Source organism: Pseudonaja textilis, unplaced genomic scaffold (genome assembly GCF_049901715.1).
Source record: "Pseudonaja textilis isolate UNSWEBS1 unplaced genomic scaffold, rPseTex1.2 PTEXSCF22, whole genome shotgun sequence".
Taxonomy (NCBI): domain Eukaryota; kingdom Metazoa; phylum Chordata; class Lepidosauria; order Squamata; family Elapidae; genus Pseudonaja; species Pseudonaja textilis.
This window is the reverse complement of record NW_028262865.1, coordinates 1,070,144-1,086,326: the sequence shown is the minus strand read 5'-3', so window position 1 is coordinate 1,086,326 and position 16,183 is coordinate 1,070,144. Positions and strand designations below refer to the sequence as shown.

The following is a 16,183-nucleotide window of genomic DNA, read 5'->3' as shown; positions in this document are numbered from 1 at the left end:
GAAGGCCAAGGATTACATGATCATCCTCTTCACCCGCAAGGAGGACCTGGAGGACAAAACCCTGGAGGAGTTCATCACTGAAGGCAACGCGGTCCTGAAGGAGCAGGTGTACCACTGCGGCAACCGCTTCCTGGCCTTTAACAACAAGGCCGAAAGGCGCGGAGCGCGAAGCTCAGGTGCGCCAGCTGATGGCCATGATTGACGCGCTGGTGGCAGAAAAACCGCGCCGCCCCATGTTACACAGAGGAGATGATGAAGGCTGACAAGGAGCACTTGGCCGAAAATCGGGGCTTCTGGCTGTGTCGTTTGCTTTGAGGGGGATGGCGGCGAAACGCTCGGGGCCCAGGCTCCAGGCGCCGTGACGGCAACTCCACGGATCGTCTTTGACTCGGCACGGCCCGCTTCAGCTTTCCGCTTCCTCCTCCGGAACTCCCCCCCCCCAGGAGAGTTTCATGGCGGAGTTTCCCTGAGCTGATTCCGTCTCCCGAGAAGCTGGTTTCTCCGTGGGGTTGAAAGGGGTCCCTCCTTCCTCCCTTCCTTTCCTGGTTGCTTCATTCCTCCTTCCTTTCTTCTTTCCTCCCTCTTTTCCTTCCTTCCACCTTTCCTTCCTTCTCCCTCTCCCTCTCCTTCCTTCCTCTATTATTTTCTCTCTCCTTCTCTCCTCCCTCCCCCATCTCCTCGCTTTCCTTCCTCCCTCCCTTCCTTCCCACCCCACCTCCTCCCTTCCTCCTCTTCCCCTCCCTCTGATTTCCCTCCATTCCTCTTTCCTCCCTCCCCCGTCTTCCTTTCTCTCCTTCCTTCTTTCCTCCCTCCCTCCCTTCTTCCTCCTTCTCTCTCTCCTTTCCTCCCTCCCTCCCCGTCTCCTCTCTTTCCTTCTCCCTTCCTCCGTCCCTCATCAGTTGTGTGTGTGTGTGTTTGTGTGTGCGTGTGTCTTTTGTGGTGGGGGAACACACTTGCACTTTTCAAAAATTCGGCAGCAGGTGCCCGTGCACCTTTATTATTATTAAATTGGCAATAAATAAAATCATAACATTAAAATAAATACAATAAAATTTATCCTATTAACGTTTGACATAATGTGCCATTCTAATAATAGTTAATCAAATTGCTTTGATTAAGGTGTGATCTCTCCTTATCTTAGGCTATACTGCACTATAGCTGAGAGGGAGGGAGGGAGAGAGAGGTGAGAGATGGAGGGAGGTTTTCAGGCGGTTTTTCCAGCCATTTCTCAGGCAGTTTTTCAGGCCTTTTCAGGCAGTTTTTCCAGCCATTTCTCAGGCAGTTTTTCCAGCCATTTCTCAGTCAGTTTTGGGGCTTTTTCAGGCAGTTTTTCAGGCCTTTTCAGGCAGTTTTTCCAGCCATTTCTCAGGCAGTTTTGGGGCCTTTTCAGGCGGTTTTCCAGCCATTTCTCAGGCAGTTTTTCAGGCCTTTTCAGGCAGTTCTTCCAGCCATTTCTCAGTCAGTTTTTCAGGCCCTTTCAGGCAGTTTTCCAGCCATTTCTCAGGCAGTTTTTCCAGCCATTTCCCAGGCAGTTTTTCCAGCCATTTCTCAGGCAGTTTTTCGGGCCTTTTCAGGCAGTTTTTCTAGCCATTTCTCAGGCAATTTTCAGGCCTTTTCAGGCAGTTCTTCCAGCCATTTCTCAGTCAGTTCTTGGGCCTTTTCAGGCAGTTTTCTAGCCATTTCTCAGGCAGTTTTTCAGGCCTTTTCAGGCAGTTTTTCCAGCCATTTCTCAGTCAGTTTTGGGGCCTTTTCAGGCAGTTTTTCTAGCCATTTCTCAGGCAGTTTTTCCAGCCATTTCTCAGGCAGTTTTTCAGGCCTTTTCAGGCAGTTTTTCCAGCCATTTCTCAGGCAGTTTTCTAGCCATTTCTCAGGCAGTTTTTCCAGCCATTTATCAGTCAGTTTGGGGGCTTTTTCAGATAGTTTTTCCAGCCATTTCTCAGTCAGTTTTTTGGGCCTTTTCAGGCAGTTCTTCAGGCCATTTTTGGGCATTTGGGGGAGTGGTTTTTGGGCCATTTGCAGGCCATTTTTCAGTCATTTCTCAGGCAGTTTTTGGGCCTTTTCAGGCATATCTCACCTTTTCTGGCGTTTTCAGGCAGTTTTGGGGGTATTTTTCAGGCATTTTTTCGGGCCAGGCAGTTCTTCGGGCCTTTTCAGGCATTTGTCAGGCAGTTTTTCCAGCCATTTCTCAGGCAGTTTTTCCAGCCATTTCTCAGGCAGTTTTTCGGGCCTTTTCAGGCAGTTTTTCTAGCCATTTCTCAGGCAGTTTTGGGCCTTTTCAGGCGGTTTTCCAGCCATTTCTCAGGCAGTTTTGGGGCCTTTTCAGGTGGTTTTTCCAGCCATTTCTCGGGCAGTTTTCAGGCCTTTCAGGCAGTTTTTCCAGCCATTTCTCAGTCAGTTTTTCCAGCCATTTCTCAGTCAGTTTTGGGGCTTTTTCAGGCAGTTTTTCTAGCCATTTCTGTCAGTTTTTTGGGCCTTTTCAGGCAGTTCTTCAGGCCATTTTTGGGCATTTTGGGGCATGGTTTTTGGGCCATTTGCAGGCCATTTTTCAGTCATTTCTCAGGCAGTTTTTGGGCCTTTTCAGGCATATCTCAGCTTTTCTGGCGTTTTCAGGCAGTTTTGGTGGTATTTTCAGGGATTTTTCGGCCTTTTCAGGCAGTTCTTCGGGCCTTTTCAGGCATTTGTCAGAGCAGTTTTTCAGGCCTTTTCAGGCAGTTTTTCCAGCCATTTCTCAGGCAGATTTTCCAGCCATTTCTCAGGCAGTTTTTCCAGCCATTTCTCAGGCAGTTTTGGGGCTTTTTCAGGCAGTTTTTCTAGCCATTTCTCAGTCAGTTTTTCAGGCCCTTTCAGGCAGTTTTTCCAGCCATTTCTCAGGCGGTTTTTCCAGCCATTTCCCAGGCAGTTTTCCAGCCATTTCTCGGGCAGTTTTTCTAGCCATTTCTCAGGCAGTTTTTCGGGCCTTTTCAGGCAGTTTTTCCAGCCATTTCTCAGTCAGTTTTTCTAGCCATTTCTCGGGCAGTTTTTCGGGCCTTTTCAGGCAGTTTTTCCAGCCATTTCTCAGGCAGTTTTTCTAGCCATTTCTCAGGCAGTTTTTCCAGCCATTTCTCAGGCAGTTTTTCCAGCCATTTCTCAGTCAGTTTTTCTAGCCATTTCTCAGGCAGTTTTCTAGCCATTTCTCAGGCAGTTTTTCCAGCCATTTCTCGGGCAGTTTTTCAGGCCTTTTCAGGCAGTTTTTCTAGCCATTTCTCAGTCAGTTTTTCAGGCCCTTTCAGGCAGTTTTTCCAGCCATTTCTCAGGCAGTTTTTCCAGCCATTTCTCAGGCAGTTTTTCCAGCCATTTCTCAGGCAGTTTTTCGGGCCTTTTCAGGCAGTTTTTCTAGCCATTTCTCAGGCAGTTTTTCAGGCCTTTTCAGGCAGTTTTTCCAGCCATTTCTCAGTCAGTTTTTTGGGCCTTTTCAGGCAGTTTTTCCAGCCATTTCTCAGGCAGTTTTTCAGGCCTTTTCAGGCAGTTTTTCCAGCCATTTCTCAGGCAGTTTTGGGGCCTTTTCAGGCAGTTTTTCTAGCCATTTCTCAGGCAGTTTTTCCAGCCATTTCTCAGTCAGTTTTTCAGGCCTTTTCAGGCATTTCTCAGTCAGTTTTCCAGGCCTTTTCAGGCAGTTCTTCAGGCCATTTTTGGGGCATTTTAGGGGGCATTTTTGGCCCATTTGCAAGCCATTTTTCGTCTATTTCAGGCAGTTTTTCCAGCCATTTGTCAGGCAGTTTTTTGGTCCTTTTCAGGCAGTTTTTTTCAGGCCATTTTTCAGGCCTTTTGAGGGATGTTTTTTTGGCCCATTTGCAGGCCATTTCTCAGGTAGTTTTTCAGGGCATTTCGGAGTTTTTTGGGCGTTTTCAGGCAGGTTTTCAGGACTTTTTAGGCAGTTTTGGGGGGCGTTTCTTGGCCCATTTGCAGGCTCTTTTGGGGCTATTCTTGAGGCCTTCTCAGGCAGTTCTTCAGGCCATTTTCGAGCCATTTTCCGGGTTGCTTTTGACCTGATAAAAGGTTCAAAATGGGCCCCCTGCTCCAGGAGGATCCCCTGACAGAATCATACAGTTGGAAGGGACTTGGGAGGTCATCTAGCCCAACCCCCTCCTCAAAGCAGGAGACCGGTATGGAAAAGCCTTGAACAAAAGCGTGGGAAAGGGACCTCGGAGGTCCTCTAGACAACCGAGCGTAGTGTTAAGTATTTTTGCGGCTGCCGCCGCGCCAACAACTAACTCATGATTGACGGGATCGCCCGCTAGGACTCGGAAGTCCATCTCTTGGGGATTGTTTGCGAGCCAAGTTTTTGCCCCTTCGGTACTCGTCGCTTTTGGTTTTCCCCGCCTAGGTGTAAACCCTTGTTTTGTCTCCGCCTTAATTTTCGTTTTCGTTCGATAGTTGAAATCACACACACATAAGTCAGCAATAAATCTACGTAATTATAGTCTATGTACTGTGCTGTCTATTCCATAGCTATAAGAGGAGATAAGTTATGTGTTTTTCAGGATACCATATATTACATATATATTATAAATAAAATATGAATTTAATTTATTAAATTAAATTTTATTTAATTTAATTTACTAGATCTCCATTTCCTGGCCATTTCGTGGTGTCCACAGATACATGTATACATATATATACATGGAAAATATACAAATACACACACACACACAAACACACATTTATTTACACACCCACACAAATACTCCCCCACTCACACCCACACCCCCACCCCAGCTGGAATCCCTGCTCCCCTTGGGCCAATCCAAGCCCTTGGAACCCCCCGGCCCCGACCAATCGCAAGGCCGCCCCGCGGCAGTTGGAGAGAGAAGGCTGGGAAGGTGAGGCTCCACTTCCCGGTCCGTGGACAAGAGCGCACACGAGAGAGAGATCCCCCGACCCCCCCAGGCCTCCTTCCTCCATGTTTACTCCCTGGGTGGCGACCGCCGTCCAGCGCCTAGCCCGCCGGAGCGGGACGGCCGTGGTGTCCGGTTGCCGTAGCTTCGGGGCTCCGCAACAAAGATCCCTCTCCCTCCACGAATACGTCAGCATGGAGTTGCTGAAGGAGGCCGGCGTCGCGGTGCCGAAGGCTGTGGTAGCGGCCAGCCCCGCTGAGGCCTTCCGGGCCGCCGAGGAGATCGGGACGGAGGACCTGGTGGTGAAGGCCCAGGTCTTGGCCGGGGGCCGGGCGCAAGGGACCTTCGAAGGTGGGCTGAAGGGCGGCGTGCAGATGGTCTCCTCGCCGGAGGAAGCCCAAGCGGCGGCCGCTGGCATGATCGGCCGGAAACTCCTCACCAAGCAGACTGGTCAAGCCGGGAGGATCTGCCAGCGCGTCCTCGTCTGCGAACGCCGCTACTTGCGGAAGGAATACTACTTCGCCGTCGCTCTAGAGGGGGCCTTCCAGGGGCCCGTCCTGATCGGCAGCGCCCGAGGCGGGGTCAACATCGAGGAGGTGGCATCCGAGGAGCCGTCGGCCATCTTGAAAGAGCCCGTCGACATCGCTGAGGGCCTCCGGGAGGAGCAGGCCCTCCGCCTGGCCCGCAGGATGGGCTTCCCGGAGAAATCGGCATCGGCGGCCGCCGAGAACATGCTCAAGCTCTACGGGCTCTTCCTCCGGTACGACGCGCTGCTGGTAGAGGTCAACCCGCTGGCAGAGGACGCGGCTGGAAGGGTGGTGTGCGTGGACGCCAAGATCAACTTGGACGACAACGCAGCCTTCCGTCAGGTGGGCGTCTTCGGGCAGCGGGATTGGTCGCAGGCGGACGAGAAGGAACGGGAGGCGTCCGAGGCCGGGCTGAACTACATCGCGTTGGAAGGGGACATCGGGTGCTTGGTCAACGGGGCGGGCTTGGCCATGGCCACCATGGACCTGATCCAGCTCCACGGCGGCAGGCCGGCCAACTTCCTGGACGTGGGCGGAGGGGCGACGGCGGAGCAGGTGAAGGAGGCCTTCAAGCTGATCACCTCAGACGCCGGGGTCAAGTCCATCCTGGTCAACATCTTTGGAGGCATCATGCGCTGCGACACCATTGCCGAAGGGATCCTGCTGGCGGCCGGCGAGCTGGCGCTGAAGATCCCCGTGGTGGTCCGCTTGCAGGGCACCGGGGTGGACCGGGCGAAGGCCTTGATAGCCGAGAGCCAGCTGGAGATCTTGCCCTGCGACGAGCTGGACCAGGCGGCCAAAGCGGCCGTGGGCCTCTCCAAAATCGTGACGTTGGCCAAGGAAGCCCGCCTGGAGGTGAGCTTCCAGTGGAGGATCTGAGGAAGCTGCTCTGCAAAGGGTGGATTCACCGTGGTGGAGGGCCAGATCTTCCATCTCCACCATGGTTGAGGACCACCTCGCCCTAGATCTTCCATCTCTACCATGGTTGGGGACCACATCTTCCATCTCTACCATGGCTGAAGACCAGCCCTCACCAGGTCCTCCATCTCTACCATAGTTGGGGACCAGATCTTCCATCTCCACCATGGCTGAAGACCAGCCCTCACCAGGTCCTCCATCTCTACCATAGCTGAAGACCAGATCTTCTTCTGTCCTCCAGTTTGTCGAGGAGAAAGGAGGTCCACTGGAGACGGGTGGGATGGGATGGGATGGCTTCTTCTCAATAAAACCCTGGTTTTATTGGTGGTGGTTGGTCTTCTGAATCCTGGCTTGGCATGTCGGGTTGGGGCCACCAGACCTGAGGTCCAGGAGGCATCTGGGCAGCTTTAGAAGGCTTCAAGAAGGACCGAGCTTCTTTGGCCAGCATTAAACCACCATTCCTCTCCTCCTCCTCCTCCTCCTCCTCCTCCTCCTCCTCCTCCTCTTCTTCTCCTTCCTTACAGAATAACAGAGTGGGAAGGGACCCTGGAGGGCATCTAGTCCATCCGCCTGCCCAAGCAGAAGGCCCTGACAGAATGACAGTCAATCAGTCAATCAGCCGATTCATCAGCCAAACAAGCAGTCAGTTGCTCGTGTGTGTTTGTGGCTGTATGTATGTCTATATATGTGTATGTGTGAGTGTATAAATGTGTTTTTGTCTATATGTGTGTGTGTGTGTGTCTGTGTGTGTGTGTATGTTGTGTATATACATGTATATGTGTATGTGTGTGTGTATCTGTGGAAATATACATGTATATGTGTATATGTGTGTGTGTGTATGTTTGTGTTTGTGTATATATATAGATATGTGTGTGTGTGTGTGTGTGTGTGTGTACATATATACAAATATGTGTGTATACCCACACTCTCTGTTCAAGCAGATGGAAGGGGGCTAAGAGGTCATCTAGCCCAACCCCCTTGCTCAAGCAGGAGATCTTTCCGGAATCATAGACTATACAGAGTCGGAAGGGACCTCGGAGGTCATCTAGCCCAACCCCCCTTGCCCAAGCAGGAGATCTTTACGGAGTCATAGACTATACAAGTCGGAAGGGGCCTCGGAGGTCATCTAGCCATTTATCATTTAACTATCTATCTCTGTCTATCATCTATCTATCTATCTATCTATCTATCTATCTATCTATCTTCTATCTAACTATCTATCTATCTAAAATCTATATCTACCTACCTACCTATCTATCTATCTATCTATCTATCTATCTATCTATCTATCTATCTATCTATCTATCTATCTATCTATCTATCTATCTATCTATCTATCTATCTATCTATCTATCTATCTATCTATCTATCTATCTATCTATCTATCTATCCATTCCAGCCTGCCTTCCTATCTATCTATTTATCTATCTTTTTTCAATATCATCTATCTATCTATCTATCTATCTATCTATCTATCTATCTGTCATCTATTATCTATCTATCTATCTATATCATTTAACTATCTCTCTATGTATCCATCTATCTATGTATCTATCTATCATCTCTCTCTCTTCCCTCTCATCTGTCTATCTCTCCATCTCTCTCTCTCTCTCTCTCTCTCTGTCTCTCTGTCTCTCTCTCTCTCTCTATCTATCTATCCATCCTTATATACACCCTTTCATTACCAATTAGCGTCCGCTGCCCTTTGATCTTCATCCGTCCCTCCCTTTATTCCCCTTTCATCCATCATCAGAATCTTTTCTGACATCATCCCTCTATCCTCATTGCATTCTAGTTTCATCCCAATCACCTTTCTTTTCTTCCTCCCCCCTCCTCCTCCTCCTCATCCCTCGCTTCTCTTGTCATATGTACGAATCCTCCCCATCTTATTGGCCGGGTTTCACCCATGATATCCTCGTCATCTTCGTCTGTCCATCCATTGATCAATGTCTGTTTCCGATTCTTCAACCCTGCCCCTTTAAAAAAAAAAATCGGGCCGCCATTGTCTTCCTGCTCGCGCAAGGGGGGTTTGGACTAGATGACCTCTAAGGTCCCTTCCCATTTCTGTTAATCTATGAGTGTATATCAAAAGCACATTTTCAATATCCGAGTCCCGCTTTTTTTTTCACGCCTCTTCTCTCCCTCCGGTTGACATCGAGTCAAGTTTCCGTCGCTTGAAATTGTCCCGACGGAGAATGCTCCGTCCGTGCTTACACCGAACCAGTAGTAAACCCCTACGGGGGAGTAGGGGCATCCGGGAGGAGGAGGAGGAGGAGGAGGAACCAGAGGCCGGTGAGGTCACAGAACCTCTTGTCTTCAGCCAATGAGAAGCCAGCAGGAAACAACCAGCAGGAAGCAACCCTAACTACCAGTTGGAAGTCTCAGCCGGGAGGGAGATCCCGGCAGCGTCATCTTGCAGACGCATTCAGTCCCACGACCCCCCCCAAAAATGATATGTAGCAGGATCTTCGGGGCTGTCCGAGGAGGCACCATCATCGGGAGTTTGGGATTGGGGGCCGTCCGCCGCTTCTCGGCGACGCTGCCCGCCGCTCAGCTCCGCCGCTCGCTCCGCCGCCCGCGCCTCCGCCACCTCTCCCTCCACGAGTACCTCTGCATGGAGCTCCTGGCTGAGGCCGGCGTCTCCGTCCCGTACGGCTCGGTGGCCAGGACACCGGAGGAAGCCTACCGGGCGGCACGGAAGGTCGGCACCCAGGACCTGGTAGTCAAGGCCCAGGTGTTGGCTGGCGGGCGGGAAACGGGGGTCTTTGAAGGTGGGCTGAGGGGCGGCGTGCAGATCGTGGGCTCGCCCGAGGAGGCCCGGGCGGTGGCCGCCCGGATGATCGGCAAGAGGCTGGTGACCAAGCAGACCGGGGAACGAGGGTGAATCTGTCACCAGGTCTTCGTCTGCGAACGCCGCTACCTGCGGAAGGAGTATTACTTCGCCATCAGCATGGAGAGGGAGTTCCAGGGTCCCGTCGTGGTCGCCAGTTCTCAAGGCGGCCTCCAAATCGAGGACGTGGCGGCCGAGAAGCCGGCGTCCATCTTGAAGGAGCCAGTCGACATCATCACGGGCCTCCGCATGAGCCAAGCTGTGCCGTTAGCCACCAGGATGGGCTTCCCGGAGGGGCTGGCGGAGGAGGCGGCCGACACCATGGTCAAGTTGTACGACTTCTTCATTGGGCACGACGCCGTCCTGCTGGAGATCAACCCGCTGGTGGAGGACTCCACTGGGCGGGTGATGTGCATGGACGCCAAGGTCATCTTCGACGGCAACGCGGCCTTCCGCCAGCCGAGGATCTTCGCCATGCAGGACTGGACGCAGGTGGACGAGAAGGAGCGGGAGGCGGCCGACGCCGACCTCAACTACATCGCCTTGGGAGGCAACATCGGCTGCCTGGTCAACGGGGCGGGCTTGGCCATGGCCACCATGGACCTCCTCCAGCTCCACGGCGGGGCGCCGGCCAACTACCTCAGCGTCGGGGGCGGGGCCACGGTGGAGCAGGTGACCGAGGCCTTCCAGCTGATCACCTCCGACGAGAAGGTCCAGGCTATCCTGGTCAACATCTTCGGAGGGCTGATGCGCTGTGACGTCATCGCCCGCGGGATCATCCTGTCTGCTGAGGACCTGGCGCTGAAGGTCCCTATCGTGGCCCGCCTGCAAGGCACCCGGGTGGATGATGCCAAAGTCCTCTTCGCCGAGAGCGGCTTGAAGATCCTGGCTTGCGACGACCTGGACCGGGCGGCCGCCACCGCCGTGGCCCTCGCCGAGATCATGCGCCTGGCGAAGGACCTCCACGTCGACGTCAACTTCCAGCTGTCCGCCTGAGGAGGACCACCGCTCCCGTTCCCAAGGGGGCGGTGCCCTCTCATGGCCCGCCCTCTTTGGGGCTGGGGGAGGGGTAGGGGGCTGGGCGGGGGGGTGGACGGCAGCGTTGGGGTTTCCCTTCCCTCTCCTCCTCCCGCCCGCTTCGAGCGTCGACCGGCCCAATCTCAGCCGATTTCCCGCATGCGGCAGCGGCTCTCGTTGGCCTTTTGGGCTGGCGGTTCACGCCAGCGGAGAAGATATGTCACCGGTGGAGGAAATTTAAACCTAGTTTAAAGAAAGTTTGTCTCCTGGACTGCAGGGATGGGGGTGCAGGGGAGGGGTATGCCTGGCTCTGTTCATAGATGGGGAGGGGATGTGCTGGAGTGGAGAGCCCTATTTCCTTGCACACACACACACACACACACACACACAGACACCAGTCCATCTCTCCCTCGCTTTCCATCTCTCTTTTTCCATCCCTCTTCGTCTCTTTTCTCCATCTCTCTCTCTCTCCATTTCTCCCCTCTTTCCATCTCCCTCTCCCTATTTTCCATTCCTCTCCATCTCCTCCTCTCCATCTTTCTCTTTCTTTCTCTCTTTCTCTCTCTCTTCACCTCTCTAGCTCTTTACATCTCCCTCTCTCTCTCTCTTTTCTTCTTCTTTCTCCATCTCTCTCTCTCTCAGTCTCCATCTCTTTCCACCTCTCTCTTTTTCCATCTCTCTCTTTTCCATCTTTTTCTCCATCTCTTTTTCTCCATCTCTCCCTCCCCCTCTCTCTCATCTCTCTCTCCCCTCTCTCTCTAACTCCTTCCATCTCTCTCTCTTTCCTCCCTCTCTTTCCCCCCTCTTTCTCCATCTCCTCTTCTCCATCTTTCCTTCCTTTCTTTCTCTCTTCACCCTCTAGCTCTTCCCATCGCTCTCTCTCTTTCCTTCTCCTTCTCTTTTCTCCATCTTTCTCTCTCTCAATCTCTGTCTCTCCCTCTTTCCCTCTCTCTTTTTTGATCTCTCCCTTTTCCCATCTCTCTACCTCCTCCATTTCTCCATCTCTTTCCATCTCTCTCTCTTTCCATCTCCCTCTTTCCATCTCCCTCTCTTTTTTCCATCTTTCTTCATCTCTTTTTCTCCATTTCTCCCTCTCCCTCTCTTTATATCTCCCGCTCTTTTTCCCTCTTTCTCCATCTCTTTTCTCCCTCTCTCTCTCTTCTCTCTCTCTCTCTCTCCACTCTAGCTCTTTTCATCTCCCTCTCTTTCCATCTCCATTTCTCCACCTCTTTTTACATCTCCCTCTAACTTTTCTCCATCTCTCTCTCTCCGTCTCTCATGCTCTTTCCATCTCTCTCTCTCCATCTCCATTTCTCCATCTCTTTCCATCTCTCTCTCTCTTTCCATCTTTCTCCATCTCTTTTTCTCCCTCTCTCTCTCTGTCTCCTTCTCTCCAGCTCTTTCCATCTCTCTCTTTTTCCACCTCTCTTCATCTTTTTCTCCATCTCTTTCCATCTCTCTCTCAATCTCCATTTCTTCATCTCTTTCGATCTCTCTCTTTTTCCACCTCTCTTCATCTTTTTCTCCCTCTCTTTCCATCTCTCTCTCTCTTCCATCTCTCTCTTTTCTCTCTCTTTCCATCTCTCTCTTCTCTCTCTCTCCATCTCCATTTCTCCATCTCTTTCCATCTCTCTCTCTTTCTATCTCTCTCTCTTTCCATCTGTGGTGGTCTGGCACTTGAAATGAGATGCAGGGAACCGTCTGAGCAAATGCCAGCCCCGAGAGCACTCGGGTAGCAGTATTTATTTAAGAAAATGCAAGTACAAAATCAAAACAATGACCTCAACAGGGCGTCAGCAGGGTGATAAAGTCCCGTGAGAATATCCAGGCACGAAAGGTCTCATGGGAATGGCTCGGCTGGGTACTGTGAACTTTCACCGATATACCTGGTCCATCTAAGCTTTGCAGGTCAAAACAGGACCAATCACCCATCATAAAGGCACTACTGCCCCCATGAGGAGCGTTTGTAAAAACCCCAGATCTATGCAAAGCTGTACGAAGAACTTACAGAATATGATGAATATGATATATTACCACATTCCCTCCTTTTTTATTTATTCAAAGATAGGGGGTGTTTTAATGGCATAATACACAGTTCCCTCAGCAACTTGGTTTCGTACGTTGAAAAGCTGAGGTACACATTTGAAATAGATTAGGAATACATTGAATACAGCAACATAACATAATAAGTATAATAACAATTATTACAACTAATTGAAGCAATAAACGTAACCATGAGCTGTCAGGAAGCCAATCCCATAGCAAAGCCCAAAGTGACTTATTGAAGCCATCTTTTCCTGCTTCGTGTTCAGCTATGCGGTCTTCCATATCATGAACAGTTCTTGTAATGTTAGGCTCATAATTATGTATAAAAACACAACAATGTGAATGAATTAAAGCACAAACTCCTCCTTTAGCAGCTAACATTATGTCTAAAGCATAACGATTTTGTAAAGTAACTTGGCGAATTTCAGACACTTCTTCATTTAACATCTTAATATTCTTAACAGTATCATTGAACATAGCAACAGTAAAATTATTTAAAATATGAATATCTCTATAGTTCATAGCTATTCCCAAAGGTGGGATAGAGAATCTGTATAAGGTAACTTAGGCAACTCCAATTGACACCAATATTGTCCATAGTCTGAAACAGAAACATTTAAAAGAATCAGAGTTGTAGCACAGGCTGAAGATATAATATCCTTATCAGGTCCCGAGTAAAGAATGTCTTGATCCTTATGCCAGGACCAATATGCTGGAAAAGTCAAAGGATGCCGCTGTTTGCAGATCAATTTAGTCCGATTCCCCAAAGGAACCTGCTGCATACAAGTTGGCAATCTCAGATAAGCAGTCATCTTTTCCCAGCCTTCACAACGCCGCGCCTGGATTGCCGGCATCAAGAGAATCAGGAACCACAGATACGGAATCAGGAACCACAGAAACCCCATCCTGCTCCTCCGAAACCTCCTTCACTGGCACCTGCAGGCGCCTGCGGAATGATCAGGCGAGCATCGACCAGGAACCCAACAAATTTGACCAAGATGTTCTACTGCTGCATAACCACGTCCCCACGTAATCAGTTCAGCGGGAACCCATGCCGGATCCGGAAGGAACCGCATTCCAACACTCGAGCCTCACTGCATCTGTAGAAGGAGAAGAAAAATGCCTGCTGGCCGCACTTTTCATGCAGGGGTTACAGACAAATTTAGAAAATTTAAAGTATACAAAGCAAGATTTAAATGATCTTGAATTGCCGGAAGCCCCAGGAGCTTCCTCCTTTTTATTTAATTTAGCTAACATGTTCTTGAGCGTGCCATTATGACGCTCCACAATAGCCTGTCCTGTGGAATTGTATGGAATCCCAAATGTATGTTCCACAGACCACTGTTTAAAAACTGATCAAAGACTGTGCTCCGATAAGCCGCACCATTGTCTGTTTTTAAAGTTTGAGCGTACCAGCAACTGAAAATGTCTTAATGCAATGATTGATGACATGTTTAACCGCTTCACCTCTTTGAGGAGTAGCCATTAGAAATCTGAATAAGTATCCACAGTCACATGGATATACTTCCAGGGTGCAAATGATGGATACTGAGTAACATCCATTTGCCAAATCATTGAAGGTTTCAACCCCTGGGGTTGACTCCCATAGGAATAGCCGTGCCTTGCTTTGAACAAGTTGGACATTGTTGAATTATGGCAGCAGCTTCTGCAGTAGTAAGCTTGAATTGATGTGCCAACGCTTTAGCATTTGATGAAAATAACTATGGCTGTCCCATGGCTGGACAGTGAGAACTGAAGTTACAGCACTGTCAGCTTTGGCATTGCCTTGTGATAAAATTCAGGTAAATTACTATGGCTACGAATATGGGCAACAAAACACACATTCACACGCTGCTCCAAACATCCTTGCAACAACAAAAGCAAACGTAGAATATTGGGTGATATTCCAGGAGACAAATAAGAACCTGCTACAAAGGGTAACAAATTATATACATACAAAGAATCCACTATTAGATTAAAATCCTGATTTTGAAAAGTTTGAAAAGCCAAAACTACAGCAGCAAGTTCTGCCTGCTGGGCAGACTTCTGCTCTGATGTCACTTTTGTATGCCAAATTCCAGATTTATCTTTCCAAACACAAGCACCAAAAAAAATTTTTTTCCTCCATCAGTAAAGACTGTAGGAGCATCTGATATACTGAGTACTGATTTAGGTCACACCCTGTCCCATTGATCTCTCATTTTGCTGACTTTGACCCCTCCAGGAGCCCAACATTACGCTTTAAAATGTCCAGGCTTCCCACAATTGAAACAAGTTCCTTTATTAGCATTTCCTGCCTGGAGAGCCAGAGCTAAAGTCTCCATGTTAAAAGTCTGACTCCCTACCTTTCTACATGCGTTTATCAAATCAGCGATCTCTGCGCTCTCCACTCGCAATAAGTGGATTCAGGATCTTTCTGCAATCTGCGTTAGCCTGTTCTACTGCTAACTTCAAAAGCAATTCGTTCTGGGCAAATTGATTGTCAATTTGCCTTTCAATAGCCACTTTCAATCTGCTAATGAAATTTTCATAGGGTTCATTGTTCCTTGTTTGATGTTAGTAAAGGTCTTCTCACCACCTTCGCCATCAGGGAGAAACCCAGGGCTTGTAAAATTAACTGTGGGAGAAGAACAGAACCCCTCCTCAGGCATTCCATCTCTCTGTTGTTCTACTGTTGTAAAATTACCAGCTCCATAAAGCTGATCTGCAGTAATATTTGCTGTTCGTCTCTGAACTGCCAGCTGTCTCCATTTCTGATCTAACACCAAATATTGAGCTGGAGTTAGAATCATATTAAATAGAGCTTTCAGTCAGCTGGAATCATTTTATTTCCATAACCAACTGCTTCTAACAATGCCTGAGCATATGGCGATCTAACACCATACTCTTTTGCTGCTTGCTTAACTTCCTTTAAAATCTTGAGAGGTAAAGGCTTCCACACGCTGCGCTGCGGATTTAAAGCAACGTCCACACCAATTTCTACTGGATTAGTTGAATCTCCACTCCAAATTCTACCAAATCATCTCCTGATAATTCCCCTCTATCTGTTGCTTCTTGAATAGCTGCAGTAACTGCATCTACTTGAACTCTTAAAGGCAAACTCTTATCTTCTGACAAAGTATTTTCAGTGCCTGACAGTCCTCTGGATTTATCTGGAGGTGCTGTCAGTGGCAATAAACGTGCCGCATGGTAAGGCGGCAAACCTTCTTCGGGGGTGCTAGGAGCGGTTGTTCATGAGTAGCTAGCTTCCCAAGCACCCTCCAGGTTAACAAAATTGAAGAAGGGCACGAGGTTCCTCGGTGCAAAAATATCCTATTTTTTTCAAGACTCTACTTTAATACTACCTCCCTCTGGATATGACTGAATATGTTTCCAAACATACTGTAATAAGTCCTCAATTTCTTTCTTTCCTACTTCATGTCCTCTACTATGAACTCCAAACTTAAACCTATTCCAAGTGATCTCTCTCAATTCCCCTAATGTGCCTTGTCTGAGCCTTCTAGAGATCTCCCCCCATACTCACGAAAAGAATCTATCTCCATCCATGCGAAGAAGATGAGGGCCCAGTCGGCGTCCATAGCGATGAGTATAGGATGCAGGAAACATATAGCCTTTCAAACTATCACGTCGGGGTCACCACTTGTGGTGGTCTGGCACTTGAAATGAGGCACTTAGAGGAACCGTCTGAGCAAATGCCAGCCCGAGAGCACTCGGTAGCAGTATTTATTTAAGAAAATGCAAGTACAAAATCAAAACAATGACCTCAACAGGGCGTCAGCAGGGTGATAAAGTCCCGTGAGAATATCCAGGCACGAAGGTCTCATGGGAATGGCTCGGCTGGGTACTGTGAACTTTCACCGATATACCTGGTCCATCTAAGCTTTGCAGGTCAAAACAGGACCAATCACCCATCATAAAGGCACTACTGCCCCCATGAGGAGCGTTTGTAAAACCCCCAGATCTATGCAAAG

At 49.4% G+C, this 16,183-nt stretch overlaps 3 protein-coding genes and 4 pseudogenes across 4 annotated transcripts in view; 6 read left to right on the top strand and 1 right to left on the bottom strand.

The window, feature by feature from the left end:
* LOC113455171 (GTPase IMAP family member 7-like) overlaps nucleotides 1-1,052 on the top strand; it is a 17,668-nt pseudogene extending 16,616 nt beyond the window's left edge.
* Nucleotides 1-16,183, top strand: part of LOC113454669 (NAD(P)(+)--arginine ADP-ribosyltransferase 2-like) — a 282,768-nt gene that overhangs the window by 27,773 nt on the left and 238,812 nt on the right. The gene's annotated exons all lie outside the window — the stretch shown is intronic.
* The window catches only part of LOC148123724 (GTPase IMAP family member 5-like), a 373,254-nt pseudogene that overhangs the window by 118,914 nt on the left and 238,157 nt on the right, over nucleotides 1-16,183 (bottom strand). The gene's annotated exons all lie outside the window — the stretch shown is intronic.
* Nucleotides 1-16,183, top strand: part of LOC148123726 (GTPase IMAP family member 9-like) — a 317,013-nt gene that overhangs the window by 74,175 nt on the left and 226,655 nt on the right. The window lies entirely within an intron of this gene.
* LOC148123727 (GTPase IMAP family member 9-like) overlaps nucleotides 1-16,183 on the top strand; it is a 259,666-nt gene that overhangs the window by 74,197 nt on the left and 169,286 nt on the right. The window lies entirely within an intron of this gene.
* Nucleotides 5,036-6,339, top strand: LOC113455149 (succinate--CoA ligase [ADP-forming] subunit beta, mitochondrial pseudogene; annotated as a pseudogene).
* LOC113454731 (succinate--CoA ligase [ADP-forming] subunit beta, mitochondrial pseudogene) lies at nucleotides 8,877-10,145 on the top strand (annotated as a pseudogene).